The sequence below is a fragment of the Phalacrocorax aristotelis genome, chromosome 16, assembly GCF_949628215.1.
Source record: "Phalacrocorax aristotelis chromosome 16, bGulAri2.1, whole genome shotgun sequence".
Lineage (NCBI taxonomy): Eukaryota > Metazoa > Chordata > Aves > Suliformes > Phalacrocoracidae > Phalacrocorax > Phalacrocorax aristotelis.
The window spans coordinates 9,538,182-9,553,448 of record NC_134291.1 but is presented as its reverse complement, the minus strand read 5'-3'; the positions used below and the strand labels follow the sequence as shown (position 1 = coordinate 9,553,448).

Below are 15,267 nucleotides of genomic sequence, written 5' to 3'. Positions count from 1 at the left end.
GAACATAAACAGTGCTCTTCTCTCCTTTTTATTCAGCAGCATGGATCTATCCCAACATAGAATCATTGAATCATTAAGGTTGGAAAAGACCTCTAGGATCATCAAGTCCAACCATCAGTGTGACACTACCATGTCTCCTAAACCATGCCCTGAAGTGCCACGTCTACATGTCTTTTTAAATACCTCCAGGGATGGCAACTCCACCACCTCTCTGGGCAGCCTGTTCCAATGTCTGACCACTCTTTCAGTAAATAAATTTTTCCTAATATCCAATTTAAACTTCCCCTGATGCAGCTTGAAGCCATTTCCTCTCATTCTATCACTAGTGACCTGGGAGAAGAGACCAACACCCACCTCACTACAACCTCCTTTCAGATAGTTATAGAGAGTGATAAGGTCTCCCCTCAGCCTCCTCCAGACTAAACAACCCCAGTTCCCTCAGCCTCTCCTCATAAGACCTGCTCTCCAGACCCTTCACCAGCTTCCTTGCCCTTCTTGTACTGAGGGGCCCAAAACTGAACACAATATTCAAGGTGCAGCCTCATCAGTGCTGAGCATAGGGGCCCCATCCCTGCCCGGCTCCTGCTGGCCACACCAGCGCTGACACAAGCCGGGATGCTGTTGGCCTCCTTGGCCACCTGGGCACTGCTGGCTCATGCTCAGCCAGCTGTCAGCCAGCACCCCCAGGGCCCTCTCTGCTGGGCAGCTCTCCAGCTGCTATGCCCCTGCCTGTAGCATTGCACAGGGTTGTTGTGACCAAAGCGCAGGACCTGGCACTTGGCCTTGTTAAACCTCATACAATTGGTCTTGGCCCATCGATCCAGCCTGTCCAGGTCCCTCTGCAGAGCCTTCCTACCCTTGAGCAGATCAACACTCCTGCCCAACTTGGTGTCGTCTGCAAACTTACGAAGGGTGCACTCGATCCCCTCATCCACATCATTTATAAAGATATTAAACAAGACTGGCCCCAACACTGGAGAACACCACTAGTGATGGGCCGCCAGCTGGGTTTAGCTCCATTCACCACAACTCTCTGGGCTCAACCATCCAGTCAGTTTTCTACCAAGTGAATAGTACTTCTGTCCAAGCCATGAGCCGCCAGCTTCTCTAGGAGGATACTGTGGGAGACAGTATCAAAGGCTTTGCCAAAGTCCAGGTAGACAACATCCACAAACCTTCCCTCATCCACTAGGCAGGTCACCCTGTCACAGAAAGAGATCAGGTTGGTCAGGCAGGACCTGCCTTTCATGAAGCCATGCTGACTGGGCCTGATCCCCTGGTTGTCCTGCACATGCTTGGTAAGCTCATTCAAGATGAACCGCTCCATAACCTTCCCCGGTACCAAGGACAAGCTGACAGGCCTGTAGTTCCCCAAACATGGTTTTCCACTGTGTGAATCAGGCCACGAACATTAAAAAAAAAAAAATCTCTCTAAAAGGTTTTAGTTAGTTAACAGTATTCTGAACTTTTTAGCACTCCTTGAGAAGTGTTCTCACTGCCTCTGGTGAAAAGTAGTTTCCAAAGGTCAATAATGCAGGAAGCAACACAGACAGCCATTACTTATTCTCTTGCAGCTCAGAAAGCAATTATTTGTTCCTTTATGGTATAATTCACTCATATAGCATGCAAACACAGACACAGGTCCTTATCTTAGTGGAAGGTAGACCTCAGGTAGACTAGTATGATGGGACAACATCTGTAAATGAAATAATTCCTCCAGGCCTCTTTATTTCAGAGATGCACATACTAAATTCTGATCAGCTACGTATGGTGCTGTAAAACATGCAGGCAGATCTCACTTTTGCAAACATTAATTGACGTAGTTGTCTCCAGGAATTTCATCTGACAGTCCCACAGGCTGAAAATGAAAAGTTCAGAAGGTGGGTGTCTTGTGGCAATACATCCCCCAATTCCCCAGTTGCCTTCTGAATTCACAGCGCAATATGAAGAGCTTAAAAAAACTTTAATGCATTTTTAAGGACCCCAGTTTTCTTTAAACTGAAGTAGTACTTATGCAAGCTCTCTACTGTCACTCTCCTTTGCAGTTACTCCCCTGTAAAAAAGAGTGGAAATCTGCCCTTTCTCATCCTATGAGATTTGCTAATCAATAACCAGGTCTTATCAGTGTTATGTTTGTCCAGCAAATGCCTTCGGCAGCGTAAAAGTTTCTACTACTGCAGACAGAAATACTGTCTATAGTCTTGTCTCAACTACTTGATAAAATAGGTAAGAACAAATGCAGTCCACTGTATGTGGGTTACATTTGTGCACGCACATGCACAGAAAGAGAAGTGCCATTGAAGTAGCTTCAAGGAAATTAATTTTAGGTCATCAATTTTAAGGTCTTGATTTGCTGGGAGATAAAAGAACAGAGAAAGCCACCAGACAGTTTCAAAAGGGCAAAGGGAAATATGCGTCTTTGAGCCATATCCTGCCTTGTTCAATTACAGTATTATGCAGGCAATTCTAATTCCAGACACATGGCAATGTTCTTACATACATGCTTAATAAATTTGCATTTGTTTATCAAATAGAGCAGATCAGCTATACAAGTGCTAAATTACATACACTGTTAATAAGTTTGAGTACATACATACTCTCTCAAACATCACCATACATCAGGGGTGTGGCTGTTTAAGCAAGGCTTTTAATTGCTGAGAGAGGTCAAGTCAGAGAAGCCAAGCATGGGTGGCAGCTACAGTTGTCTTCCAGGACAAGGTGACAAAACAGTGACAACTGAAGTGTGAGGAAACTGCATGCATCCCCAAGGAGCCGCCTCCGCCATGCCATATATAATTAAGGCTTTAGAGACAAGACTGCTTGCTCTTTTGGGGAAACTGAAGAAAAAACAGTGCAAGCAAAAAACTAGACATAGGATGGAAACCTTTTCAACTTGCACTCATCACCACATGGTAAGACAAACTCCTCTCCATTAAACCATGGAACAGCCTCAACACTTCCTCCATGAAGGAGTCAGAAGTGTGATAATAGCAGACAATGCCTTCTTTAATAGTCTGAGATCTGGATCGATCACACAAATCAGCATTTATTTGGCTTGGGGTATTGTAGGAAGAGGCCTGAAAAGCCACTGTTCACACCCACTTTGTGACTAGAAGGAAATTGGCAGGACAGTCATCCCATAGCAATTTTCATTGGTAAATATACCACTTAGGGCATATGGATGCAAGACACAGACTTAAAAAAATGTATACTGGGAAAGTAAAGTAATAAACTCTCATGGAGCAGCACTGTGATTTACTCATTTTTATAATTTAAATTGTGAAGTTTTAGCTTGATAGAAAGAACAATAAATATCTAGCTAGAATTTTTAAAATCTGGCCAATAAAGATGAAACAGAAGAGTTGTCCCAACTCATCAGAAAAGCAAGGGTTCACAAAATCTGTTCAATACTGAAAAAGAGTTAACCAATTCACATCTCAAAGCTGCCTGACCAAAGAAATAGACATCCATACAACCAAATATTTATGCTCTTAAATACAACACACCACTAAATTAATCTTTTCAGATACTGCGTTTCCTCCAACTGTTAGGCACAGATCTTCAGCTTGTCTGTAACCTCTAGACAGTGTTACGGCATCTTGGAAAACTCGGCCTGTTGTCATAAAGAGAATAACTGGAATTACAACACAGGAGATAGTTTGCTTGCACAGCTGGTTCCCTTCTCCATCCACATCTCTTGTTATTCATTAAAATAACAGAAACAGAATAGTAGCTTTTTCTTTTCCTTCATAAAAATACTTTTGTAAAGTTGTCCCACATTTGCTCAGAAGGTTTATTAAAGACCTGGCAAAGCCCTTATTAACTAGCACATTTTTGAGCTGACAGACATTTAGGATTATCTCCTGCATAGTTCTTCCCCCTTCTCCCGATTCATTTGTTTAATACTTCAAGTCCAGTTGAAAAGGAAGAAGTGTGAAAGTGATTAGACAAAAAGAACCACTACTGAGAAAGTCTTAGAAAGATAAGCCTTATCAAACTTCACAGCAGTTACAGACAACAGAAGAAACGTTTGGATCACTTTCATTTACCACCAAAATACATTTATTTATGCACTCAACCCCAAATGTTACACAAGAACATTGGGAAAGAAAGTGAAGCCCCTCTGGGCAACAGAAATGACAGATATGTATTAAGCAAGCAGAATGGAAATACCCAGCTTGGAAGGCAACCAGAGCAGAAGTCTTCACGTTGCACTGGGTACTTTGGGGCAGGGAGACAGGAACAAGAGGTGGGACGCGACCAGCGGGCAGGGAGTGGGGGCATGGGAATGCTATGGGAATTCTGTGGCTTAGTTGCAAGACTCTCATTCCTGGCCTCAGCTCTCAGAAACCTGGCAGAGCCCAGTGCGGGCAGGTTCTCAGAGTTTCAGGAGAGAGGGTAACACAACATACTGTGATTAGAAGCCAAGAGACAGAAAGCACCAAACCTAGATGATTACTTTCACTGTCTGCTTTCAGTATCACATGTTACGCAATACTTCCTAATCAAGCCACCACAATCACAAGCATGTAAGCATGACTATCTATCTCCCTCTCAAAGAAGCCTTATTCTTTGAGCCTGTCTGGGATCATAAAACAGATATTTTTCTTTCTTCAGTCTTAATCCTGACTTCCAGTGAAACAAAATTATTTTTGCAGCTCTCTAATTTCAGATCAGAACTTCACTGCAGCTCATGACGGGGTGCATTTACATTTCCGTCCTCTGTCATCTGCTTTGAAATTCCCAGTATCAAAGGAGATAATACCTTGGTCTGTGCATATATTTTTGCAGTCCTATTTTAAAACCGAAGTATAATTTAAACAAAACACATGAAATCCAAAGTAAGATCTAGAGTCTTACAGCTCCCAGTCCTCTTCATACGCTACTGAAGTCCAATATAGCAATTTTTAGGACTCAAACATCCTTTAGAAGAGCACCCCAATTCCTGAATATGCATTTTCATACTCTTAAAGAGAGGCTCTTTTAAGCTTGACCATCCCATCTTCCCACAGCTTCAGGATAATAATCCTGCATCGACAGGATAAGTGGTCCAGGGCATGCAATACATTCACCAGGACTAAGGGACATTCTTCTGCAATATTCCTGTCATCCAACACCAGTGGGGGCAGAGAGCGTAACAGTTTATAAACCACAGAGACTAGGTAATGAACATTATAGCCTAGTTTATACAACAATTAATTTGCGCTACCCTCCTGGCCTGTATGGGAAAACACCACTGTTTACTATGTTTTATTGATCTTCTGTCATCCTTTGTCCATCACTTGCCTTTTAGAACACTAACTTAACTGCTGTGCTAGGTATAGATTTGGGCTTTGCACAGCAGAATAACACACACTGCTGTTCAGAAAGGAGAGAGTTAAAATAAATAGGAAAGACAATGAACAGAGAGCTAAGACTTTGAGAAGCAGGAAGGCAAGACAGGCGAGATCGAAGAATATACCCTTTTTTACCATTATATTCTTATGTCCCTCCATAGACGCTAACAATCAGCTTCATCAGAGACAATAGTTCTGAGTACCCAGAGAATGAAGACAGCTGGTAAATAACCCAACACCTCAGAATGCCTCTCCTCACAGGGGGTGAAGCAGGAATAAAAAACACCTGCAAAACTCAGAGGGACCACTGCATCCTGCAGATATTTCAGCCACTCTAACCTACTCAGTCGTTACAACTTGCTCCTCTGCTTCCTACCTCCAAGGATTTCCAACAGAAGCAGGACCAGCCTTGGCTACCACAGGTAGTTTTTAAGCAGCTCCTCTCAGATGCCTTAATTGAGCAATTTCAGCTTAAGGCACTTGCTTTTTATTTTCCAGAGATACTGGTCATCAAGGACTCCATTAAAGGAAAGGGCGATGCATCTGTTACTCAGGTCTTAAAGGGATACCTCCGTAGCCCTAGGGATCCAAAATAATTAATTATTCTAACAGCCTTGCTCCACAGCAAGAAACTACAGCGAAGGCAGAGAGCACAGGAACAACACAGGCAAATAACTCTGTTACAGAACGGGAAGTCTTACACTACATTGGGCATATTGTTACTGTACTTGCCAGAGACAGTGGATTTTGCTCTGTAAGCATACTCAAAACTCATGCAACTAAGTTAGCATGTGGCAGCCTCTAGTGCAAAATTACTCCAGTAAAGGACTTGTGTGAAAGAACCTAAATATTACCTTAAAAGACTTAAAATTTCATTTGCGAAGTAGGTACTTTCAGGCCTACACTATGCAAAGCTTTGCCCAAATCCAAGAAACTCCATTCACTTCCAGTTCTTCTGAAGAAGACAATACTTAAGTGCTAAGTCTCCAGGTGGTTAAATGTCAGTCCTCACGATGCTGCCAAGCAAAGAGGCGCACAGAGGCTAAGGCTGGCGGGTTAAGTTACGTGTTCCTAGCCAACATGCAACCTTCATGTTTTGTTGCCTCACGCTGGAAATGGGATCTTGATCAATAATTAATAACTTTCTGCCTTCAAACTTCTGGGCATGCCACGTTATCAGAACCTTAAAAAAGTTAAACTGTCCACACACAGATAATTCACAATTCTGACAAGAACAGCAGGTCATGTATTTTTATGACACAATAATTGGGATTCTATCTCACATATCCAGAAAAGAAGCTGAATTCAACCACTTTTAGTTTTGTTTCAACTTTAGATTGTTTGAAATTGAATTTTCATGAAATTTTATTGAACAATACAACAATTTTCAACTACACTTTCGTAGTACAAAAAAATCCCCAACCCTTTACCTTGTGGCTCTGAACCATTTAACACAATCCTCGACAATAATGAAATGAGAGGTACACTGTTTTTTTTAAAATCAGCAATCAACAACACCTTCACACATACCACAACAATATGCATCAGTGCACTGAGGGAATAAACACAGAATGGGAGATACTGACAATCCTAAAGCTTTCACTATTTACCATAGTGCCTCTGAAGGCCTTACATCTTACTCTTACACTAGAGACAACACTGTACTTTACAGTTTTGCCTTTGCTCCCAAAATGTTAAATACTCCTTTTCCTCAAGCTATCTACGATTGTGTTACTCAGCTGAACTTAGAAAAATTGTTCCCAGATTGTATGTGTCTTCAAATTTGCAGTTTCCATTCCAGTCTGCACTCGTTCCTGTATTCCATGTCCTTTTCCAGTTAGCCTAATGAAGATGCTGCCTCCCCTATGGACCTGCGCAATAGAGGCATGAAGTAACAACAGAAAACACTTAGAAGTAGCGAAGCAACAACAGAAAACATTTAAGACAACCACCTCTCTGTCACAAGTTTCACCAGTATTTCAAAAACACAACATCCAGACAGGAAACAGCATATCTGAGACAGAAAGAGAAATCAGTGAAAAGATCCCAAACATGAAGAAGCCTGGCAGGCCTGGAGTTTGTGCAGTTTCCCACCAGTGAAGTCTCAGAAGAGTTCTCCAAAGGACTTCTTTAAAAAAAAAAAAAATTTCTGCCTAACCTCGTTGAGCAATCTCATTTTTCCTCCTCTCTTTCATTTCCTTCCTTCCCTCAACACTAATGCTTAATTCCACAGCATATACAGTTGTTTTCTTATTTCTCAGAACATGGATCCAGCCTTCCACTAGAAAGAAACAGCACAAGATGCCCTTGCCTTCATGTCAGGATGTTTGGAGAATTATGAAGGTGCACCACTCTGCTTGCTTCAACAGTTTGCTATAGTCCTTTCTCCCACCACACAGAGCAATTCACTCTCCTAAACACCAGCATTAAAGGACTTGTACATGGCATACTGACTGACAAATCTCTATGATAAAAAGGACACTGCTAAAAGCCAAAACTAAAAGCCCATCCAAGATCTTTCTTTACAGAATCCATACTCCTCTTGAAGAGCTGATGAACAAGGTTTCTGTAAATGCACAGACGGGACACTTGAGCACATGCCTACAGACACAAACACCTATGTCAAGGCCTCACACATATACCATGACAGCTAACGCTATCTTATAAGCAACATCCTTCAACAGAATTAGTTCACATAAGCACTACTTTTTTTCATATGAAGACTTCTTTTGCATTACATCACATTGTGAATGTGGTAATTTTCACATAAAACTGCAAACTGTGTTTTCTTAAGAAAACTTCAGTGAGCTACACAAAGTTATGAGCTGTAGCTGTAAGAGCTGCAGATGTCATAGGGCAAGAACGAAGAGACTACTCAGTAGGAGCCTTCACATCAGCCTAGCTTTCTGTAACTCAGGAAGAGGTTAAAATAGCTGAAAAACACTAGTAATCAAAAAGGTACTTAGAATAAGTTTCTTCTGCACACAAAAAGTACTGGAGAATTAAACTGCAGGAATCAAGCGTAATAAAAAAATCAGAAAAGCTACTAAACTGCTCTCCATCAAATTCTCTTTTAAGTCTCTCCTTTGTCATGATGCCTTAAAAAAAGCTTAATAATTTTATGATTAATGCACTGAAATCACTGCCTGTTCATACTGTCTCTTTCCTTCATTTAGTCATCTGTTGCCTCTTGAAATATAAGCTCTTTAGAGAGCATCTTTTCCAATCATTGTAGAGCACCTTGGAAAATTAAAAGTTTTTCATGAATACGGTTCCTAGATGTCACATCCCAGTGCAAATAAGTTGATGTTTTCTCCAGAGACAGAAGCTGAAAATAAATAAACAACTTATTTGCTTATAACCTAGAATTTCAAAATCCAACAAAGATATTGCCCTACAAGTAGCTTGGGACCTGACACGTGTGCTTGTCTTCTCTCCTTTATACTACTGTCATACAATCACAATGTAATTTTTGTTGAAAGAGACTTCTGGAGCTAGTCTGGTCCTACCTCTTGCTCAAAACAGGGTCAACTTCTAGCCTTATATGAAGGAGAGCACACCAGGAATAAGGCCAGCTATGTGCAGCATTCCAAGTTTGGTTCTGTGCTGGTTTTGGCTGGGATACAGTTAATTTTCTTCACAGTAGCCAGTATGAGGCTGCATTTTGGATTTGTGCTGGAAACAGTGTTGATAACACAAGGATGTTTTAGTCACCGCTGAGCAGGGCTTACACAGAGCCAAGGCCTTTTCTGCTCCTCACCCCACTCCACCAGCAAGGGGCTGGGGAGGGGACACGGCCAGGACAGTGACCCCAGCTGACCCCAGGGATGTCCCACACCATATGACATCATGTTCAGCACATAGAGCTGGGGGAAGGAGGAGGGAGGGAGGGTCGGAGTGATGGCGTTTGTCTTCCCAAGTCAGGGTTACGCGTGATGGAACCCTGCTGTCCTGGGCATGGCTGAACACCTGCCTGCCCACGGGGAAGACTGAATGAATTCTTTGTTTTGCTTTGCTTGCACGTGCAGGCTTTGCTTTGCTTATTAAACTGTGTCTATCTCAACCCATGAGTTTCCTTGCTTTTACTCTTCCAACTCCCACCCTTCGCACCGGGTGGAGTGAGCCAAGCAGTTGTGTGGGGCTTAGTTCCCGGCTGGGGTTAAACCAGGACAGTTCTGACTGTCAGAGATCTTGGGCCATCAATGCAAGACAGTACAGTGAAGTTTAAGACAGTATAGCAAAGTTTAGACAACTCTGTATGGAGGCTTTTCTTTGAACAGGTCTCTCACTATCCAGCAGGCACAAAGCCAACACTGCCTTACTGAACTCACTCATTTGCCCCTTAAGTACTGTGTCAGGACTGTTGAAAAATACATAGTATTGTTCTCTCAGTATTTCACTGTCCCACCATCCTCCCACTTGAAATCACAACACACCCTTTCTAGTGTCCACTTTACGTTACCTAGAGTAAGAAAAGTCATTGTTCATCCCCTTTATTGGTCACATGTGGCATCCTTATGCCTTTCCAGAGTTGAAATCAACTCTGAACACATTACATCTCTTCTAATGCTAAGTACACATTCAGGAGGGCTCACAGTATTAACTCATCTTTATTTCTCTAATCTCTAAGCCTATGTTACACTCTTATTTTCCAACATACATTGTCATCTGATTGTTTCATGTAGATCATCAAGGGCTTCTCCAACATTATGCTTTTATTCAAGCAAAAGTGTTTTAGAGCATACTGAATTAACATTACTGCTTACTGTAGACATATGATACCACAATTTCTAGCTCATCAAAGGAAAACAATAAATATCCAGAGATTTGAGGGACTTCTCCAAGCTCCAAGACTGCGTTTAACACCAGAATTTACTTACCCTCCTCTTCATTCTTCTAAACCCACAATTTATCCTGATAAACAAGCTTTATTTTCCTTCAGCTCCTGAGCAACTATCAGCTACACTCGGCGCACTCAGCACCACAAGTGACTCATCCCATGGCCGTAACAGGCTAAAGCTCCATCCTTGACATCATACAGAGAACAGGACAAGGGAAAAACAGCACATGAATCACACAGAATCCCAGGTTGGAAGGGACCTCAGGGATCATCTAGTCCTACCTTTCTGGGAAGAGCACAGTCTAGGCAAGATGGCCCAGCACCCTGTCCAGATGACTCTCGAAGGTGTCCAACGTGGCCAAGTGAACCCCTTCCCTGGGGAGATTATTCCAATGGTGACTGTCCTCACTGTGAAAAATTTCCCTCTGGTGTCCAATCGGAATCTCCCCAAGAGCAACTTGTGTCCGTTCCCCCTTGTCCTCTCCATGTGACTCCATGTAAAAAGGGAGTCTCCATCTTCTTTGTAGCCACCCCTGAAGTCCTGGTACACAGCGATGAGATCCCCTCTGAGCCTCCTTTTCTCAAGGCTGAACAAACCCAGCTCTCCCAGCCTATCCTCATGTGGCAGCTTCCCAGTCCTTTGATCATCTTGGTGGCCCTTCTCTGGACCCCTTCCAGCCTGTCCACATCCTCTTTGTACAGCAGGGACCAGAACTGTACACAGCACTCCAGGTGTGGCCTGACAAGCGCCGAGTAGAGCGGGATAATGAAACATTTCCTTATGTATGTTCGCTGACATGCTTGTGACTGGTCTCCTGCACACTCACATGACATAAGGTTGGTGGCCCTTCACATGTGCTAAAAGAGAAGCCTCCTGATTTCATCTAATGGATTTGGTTAAGTTTGTACAGAAAGGTGAGGTTAGAGCAGCACAATCCCCAAATCTATCAGCTAAGCAGCTGTCTGAATACAACAATACATCTTCAGTCCTCTAGCTACATGATGATAAACTTATTTCAGTTACATTATCATTTTATTTACCAGATAAGTTTCCCTATCTCTCATTACTTTGTTTACACATCTACCACAACAGGGAAATTACTGGCATTATACATCCTGCCCAGCTTTCCTGCTCCACATTCTTTACTTTCCAATACAGTTCTCTTAGAAGTTCTTTAGTTACAAACAACTAAGCATTTGCTATTAATATCTGAAACTACTAAGTGCTGTTTTTATGAAAAGAGAAGTAGGCAATTAACATATGTACTTTATTGGGCTGTGTCCTTCAAGTTTTCACTTGAGATTTCATTAACTGATTTTCTTTTCTGAAATAAAAGCAATATAGGCCATTTAAAGAAGTTCTTTACATGGCCGAAAAGCAAAGTTCATAAAAGAAGTGCTCAACTTACCAATACAATCCACAAGGAAAACCAAGAGAGTCCAGTAAAAGATGTCTCTGAGCACAGAATTACCTTCTTCAACTTTTGCTCAAGAGAGAAAGCACCTTTCCCAACCCTGCCTTAGAAATGCTACCTCAAACCTCAGCACCTACGTGGAGTATTAATAATACACCACCCACAGCAGAGCAGCTTGTTGGATCAGCTTTGAAGTCGATCAGAACAGTAACCTCTCATATCACAAAAGAACATGATGTCAGAGTTTTTTAAAGTCAATTCTAACATCAGAAACAGTAGTTTACTTTCTTCCGCTTAAGTTAAAGTGCTTTTACCTCTAATTTAGTGTATTTTTAATTTCGAGAAAATTGAAACAGGGTACTCACTCACACTGCCAGAATTTTAGTCAGAGTTTAGGAATACGGAGTTATTTTTAAATTTAAAAAAATCTTAATAAAAAATACACCCCTGAGGCTGTGAGCCTGCCTTGTTTTTCCCCAAGTATGCAGGCAAGATCATCTCAAAAGAGTTGTGTGAAACCAGAGGAGTATGACAAAGCATCTTAACAGAAGATAATCCTACAGCACTGAAGTCTTATGCTCATTTACCTTACAGTTACAATATGAAAGTTACATACAAAAGTTTAAATTCAACTCGGCTGTACACTTAACTCCCCTAAATTATGCATAGCAGTTCCTTAAGACGTTTGCTGACAGACACAAATCAAGTTGAGCAGAGGCATTTAGAAGGAACTTTAGCACATGCTGAAGAGACACAATAAACAAGATTCAGACACTGAACTGCGATAGAGAGGTAAAATACAAATGACGCTGAGAATTAAAAGAGAAGCAGAAACTAAAGAGCCGACACGTAGGACAGAAAGAAGGAAACAATTTTAGGAGACAGAAAAACCTCTCTCCTTCGGTCCTAAAAGCCCATTAGAAATGCTCCCCCAGTTCCAGCAAGAATAAGCGCTGCCGCTGGTTCCTCTGCTGCTTGTTTTCAAGGTATCACTTGTACTTCGGCAGCGCCCCTGCCAAACTGCATACCCTGCCTCAGCAAACCTTCATCTCAGTTACACCGGTGGAAGGGGGAAGTAACTCCATCCCGCCCAACCTCGCCCAACACCAAAAATAAACCCTGCCGGCCCCGGCCCGGGCCCGGCTCACCCGGCGGCGGCCCCGGGGCCCGCCCAAGCCCCCGGGCTCCCCGCGGGCCGGCTCCACGGCCGGACCGACAGACAGCAGCGCCCGCCGGCCCCTCACGGCCGCCATCGGCCCGTACCCAGCCCCGGCCGCCCCCCAGCAGCCGCCTCCACTCCTGCCCTAGGCCCGGCCCGGCCCGCCCCCGCCGGCCGCCCCCTCCTCCCCGCCCGCCCCCGGCCCCGCGGAGCCCGCCAGGCTCCCGCGCCTCACGCCGGGCGCTGCGGCGGCGTCTTCCCGCCCCGGCGGGCGCGGCGAGGAGCGCGGGCGCTGCCCGGAGCGGGCCGAGGCGAGCGCGGCGGGGCCCAGCCCTGCCCCGCTTACCTTACCCGCGGCTCATGGCACTGCCCGGCGCGGCCCCGGCGTCCCGCGGTCCGCGCCACCAGCGCCGCGCCGGGCGGCGGCAGGGGGAGGAGAGGCGGCGGGGCTGCCCGGAGCCGCCAATCCGGGCCCCGCGGTGGGCCGGGCCTGCCGGAGCCGCCGCAGCGCCGGCCGGAGGGGCGGGCCCGCCGCGGGCGGTGGGAGGCGGGAGGCGGCCCGCGGCCTGGCCGGGCGGAGGGGGCGCCCCGGGAGGGAGGGGGCGCCCCGGGAGGGAGGGGGCGGCCGGGGGCGCCCCGGGAGGGAGGGTTCGCCGCGGCCCTCAGGCGGGCAGCCCGCCGCCAAAGTTTCGGGCAGCCGTAAGAGGTGACGCAAGGAAACGCCTCCCCAAAACGAGGAGCCGCTCGGGGAGGTGGTAAATGGCCGGCACGGGGACTGTGAGATGCCGTCCTCCCCCGGTCACTGGGACGGCGTCCACGCGTGAGAAGTGCCGCGGTGGAGAGGGGGTGGTGGGTTTGCGAGGCCGCCGCGGGCCTTCCTCCACCGCCCGCGTTGGTGTTAAATCGCCTCATTCCTCGCTTCTGCACTGACCGCGTTTATGAGCAGCCGGTTGCGGGAAAACACGGCGTTCGGTTGGCGTTTGTCCTACAAACCCTCGTGTATTGGTTTCGCAGGCAAATGTTTACTGCTGTCATCTGTGACTAAGTTGTTTCATAGAACGAGCTGCTGCCTGCAGGAAATGTATATGCATGCAGACAAAATAAAGCTGTTCGGTTACACAAATGGCGAAAAATGATCGGTTACCCAACCAATGAGGCAGTTACCCTAGGAAGCATACCATGACTGAGGTCACATTATTTACTCTTCATATCTCCCATTTTGCAGCAGACTGTGAAAAAAAAACCTGTCAAAAGGTTGTTTTCCCAATAATGGTGTCATATCATAAATTACAGCCTTACCGCTGCTCCTACCCTTCAGTTAATTGCTCTTGATTCTGAAGACAGTTAATAATGAGAGAACACTGGGTCAGAGTGATGTTGGCTTTAGCTACAGAGGTCTGTTTAGCTACCCCATGGACTAATTTGGCTTTGTGAGTTCTCCTCACTTACCTTTACTTTAACAATTTCAGTTCGAATTAAAACGTGAATAATCCTATGAGATCTTTCAGACTCTATTTCATAGCAGTGTTCAAATTTATGACACTTCATGGGGTGATGAAGCAAAAGTTAATTTATTCTAGCCAACATCTAATGGGATATGTGAGTAGAATTCACCTTGCTCCGAACTAGCTAATGTGAAGAGTTTAATACACAGTTTTAATTTTCAAATAGTTTACTATCTTATGTACAGCTTTAGCTCAGCCAAGGCTTGGGGTCCTGTTACACTAGGCATTAATGTATATGGTAGGTCATAAGTTTTGCGGTCTAGTTCAAAAGCAGGTGCAGGTAGCACTCATCCTGCTTGCCTCCTTACATTTCAGGCACAATTCAGTGCTTGTGGAAGTAAACTATCGCCAGGTATCTTTGAGTTCTTCAAGGCTCTAAGTAGCTCTTTTCAAAACCAGGATTCCTGCATGTAACTGTAAAACCAGAGATGACTGAGAGTGGTCAGCACCCAGCAAAATCTACTTCATTGAGGAAAGGCCTGAGCTCACCAAATGGAGGGCCAGACCCTTCAAGCTGTCAGATGTCCGAGCAGTAAACCCAGCAGTCTTAAGTGTCCCTGAGTTGAAGGAACCCAACAAAAGGCTGCATTATGTGAGCATCACTGCATCACCTTTATTTATTCTGCAGTCTTTTTTTAATTAAAAAGACAACATTATATTTTAAATATATATACAGGTAAATATATGTACAAGTACAAGAAACCTAGGATAGGTTTCTTTCCATAGCTGTCATTCCATATAGGCAGACCTTTGAATCATTATACAAAGCTGATGTTAATGTTTCCAAAGTCTGAAGATAAGATAATGGTTGTTTTCTTAACAACAGGTTTTCCCTGCAGGAGCAGACGCCATGGCTGAAACTGTGACTGACAGGTTGGTTTTAGCTATAAATGTTTTTATGCTCTATTTGCAGCTAACTTAGGCAACAGATGGCCTAAAAGGCCTGACCTCAAGAAAGATATTTTTGCACCTGAAGTTAGATGCTCAGCAGAGGCTGCTTCCATAGAGTAAT

General features: G+C 44.4%; 1 protein-coding gene across 2 annotated transcripts in view; it reads right to left on the bottom strand.

Annotated features, from left to right (window-relative positions):
* TEX2 (testis expressed 2) overlaps nt 1–13,221 on the bottom strand; it is a 61,261-nt gene extending 48,040 nt beyond the window's left edge. Inside the window, exon 1 of one of the 2 annotated variants that reach the window (XM_075111424.1) lies at nt 13,097–13,221. The gene's annotated coding sequence lies outside the window, so the exon portion shown is untranslated. The remainder of the gene's footprint in view (nt 1–13,096) is intronic. The other variant, XM_075111426.1, reaches the window with a different exon arrangement.
* Between the last annotated feature and the right edge of the window lie 2,046 nt (nt 13,222–15,267).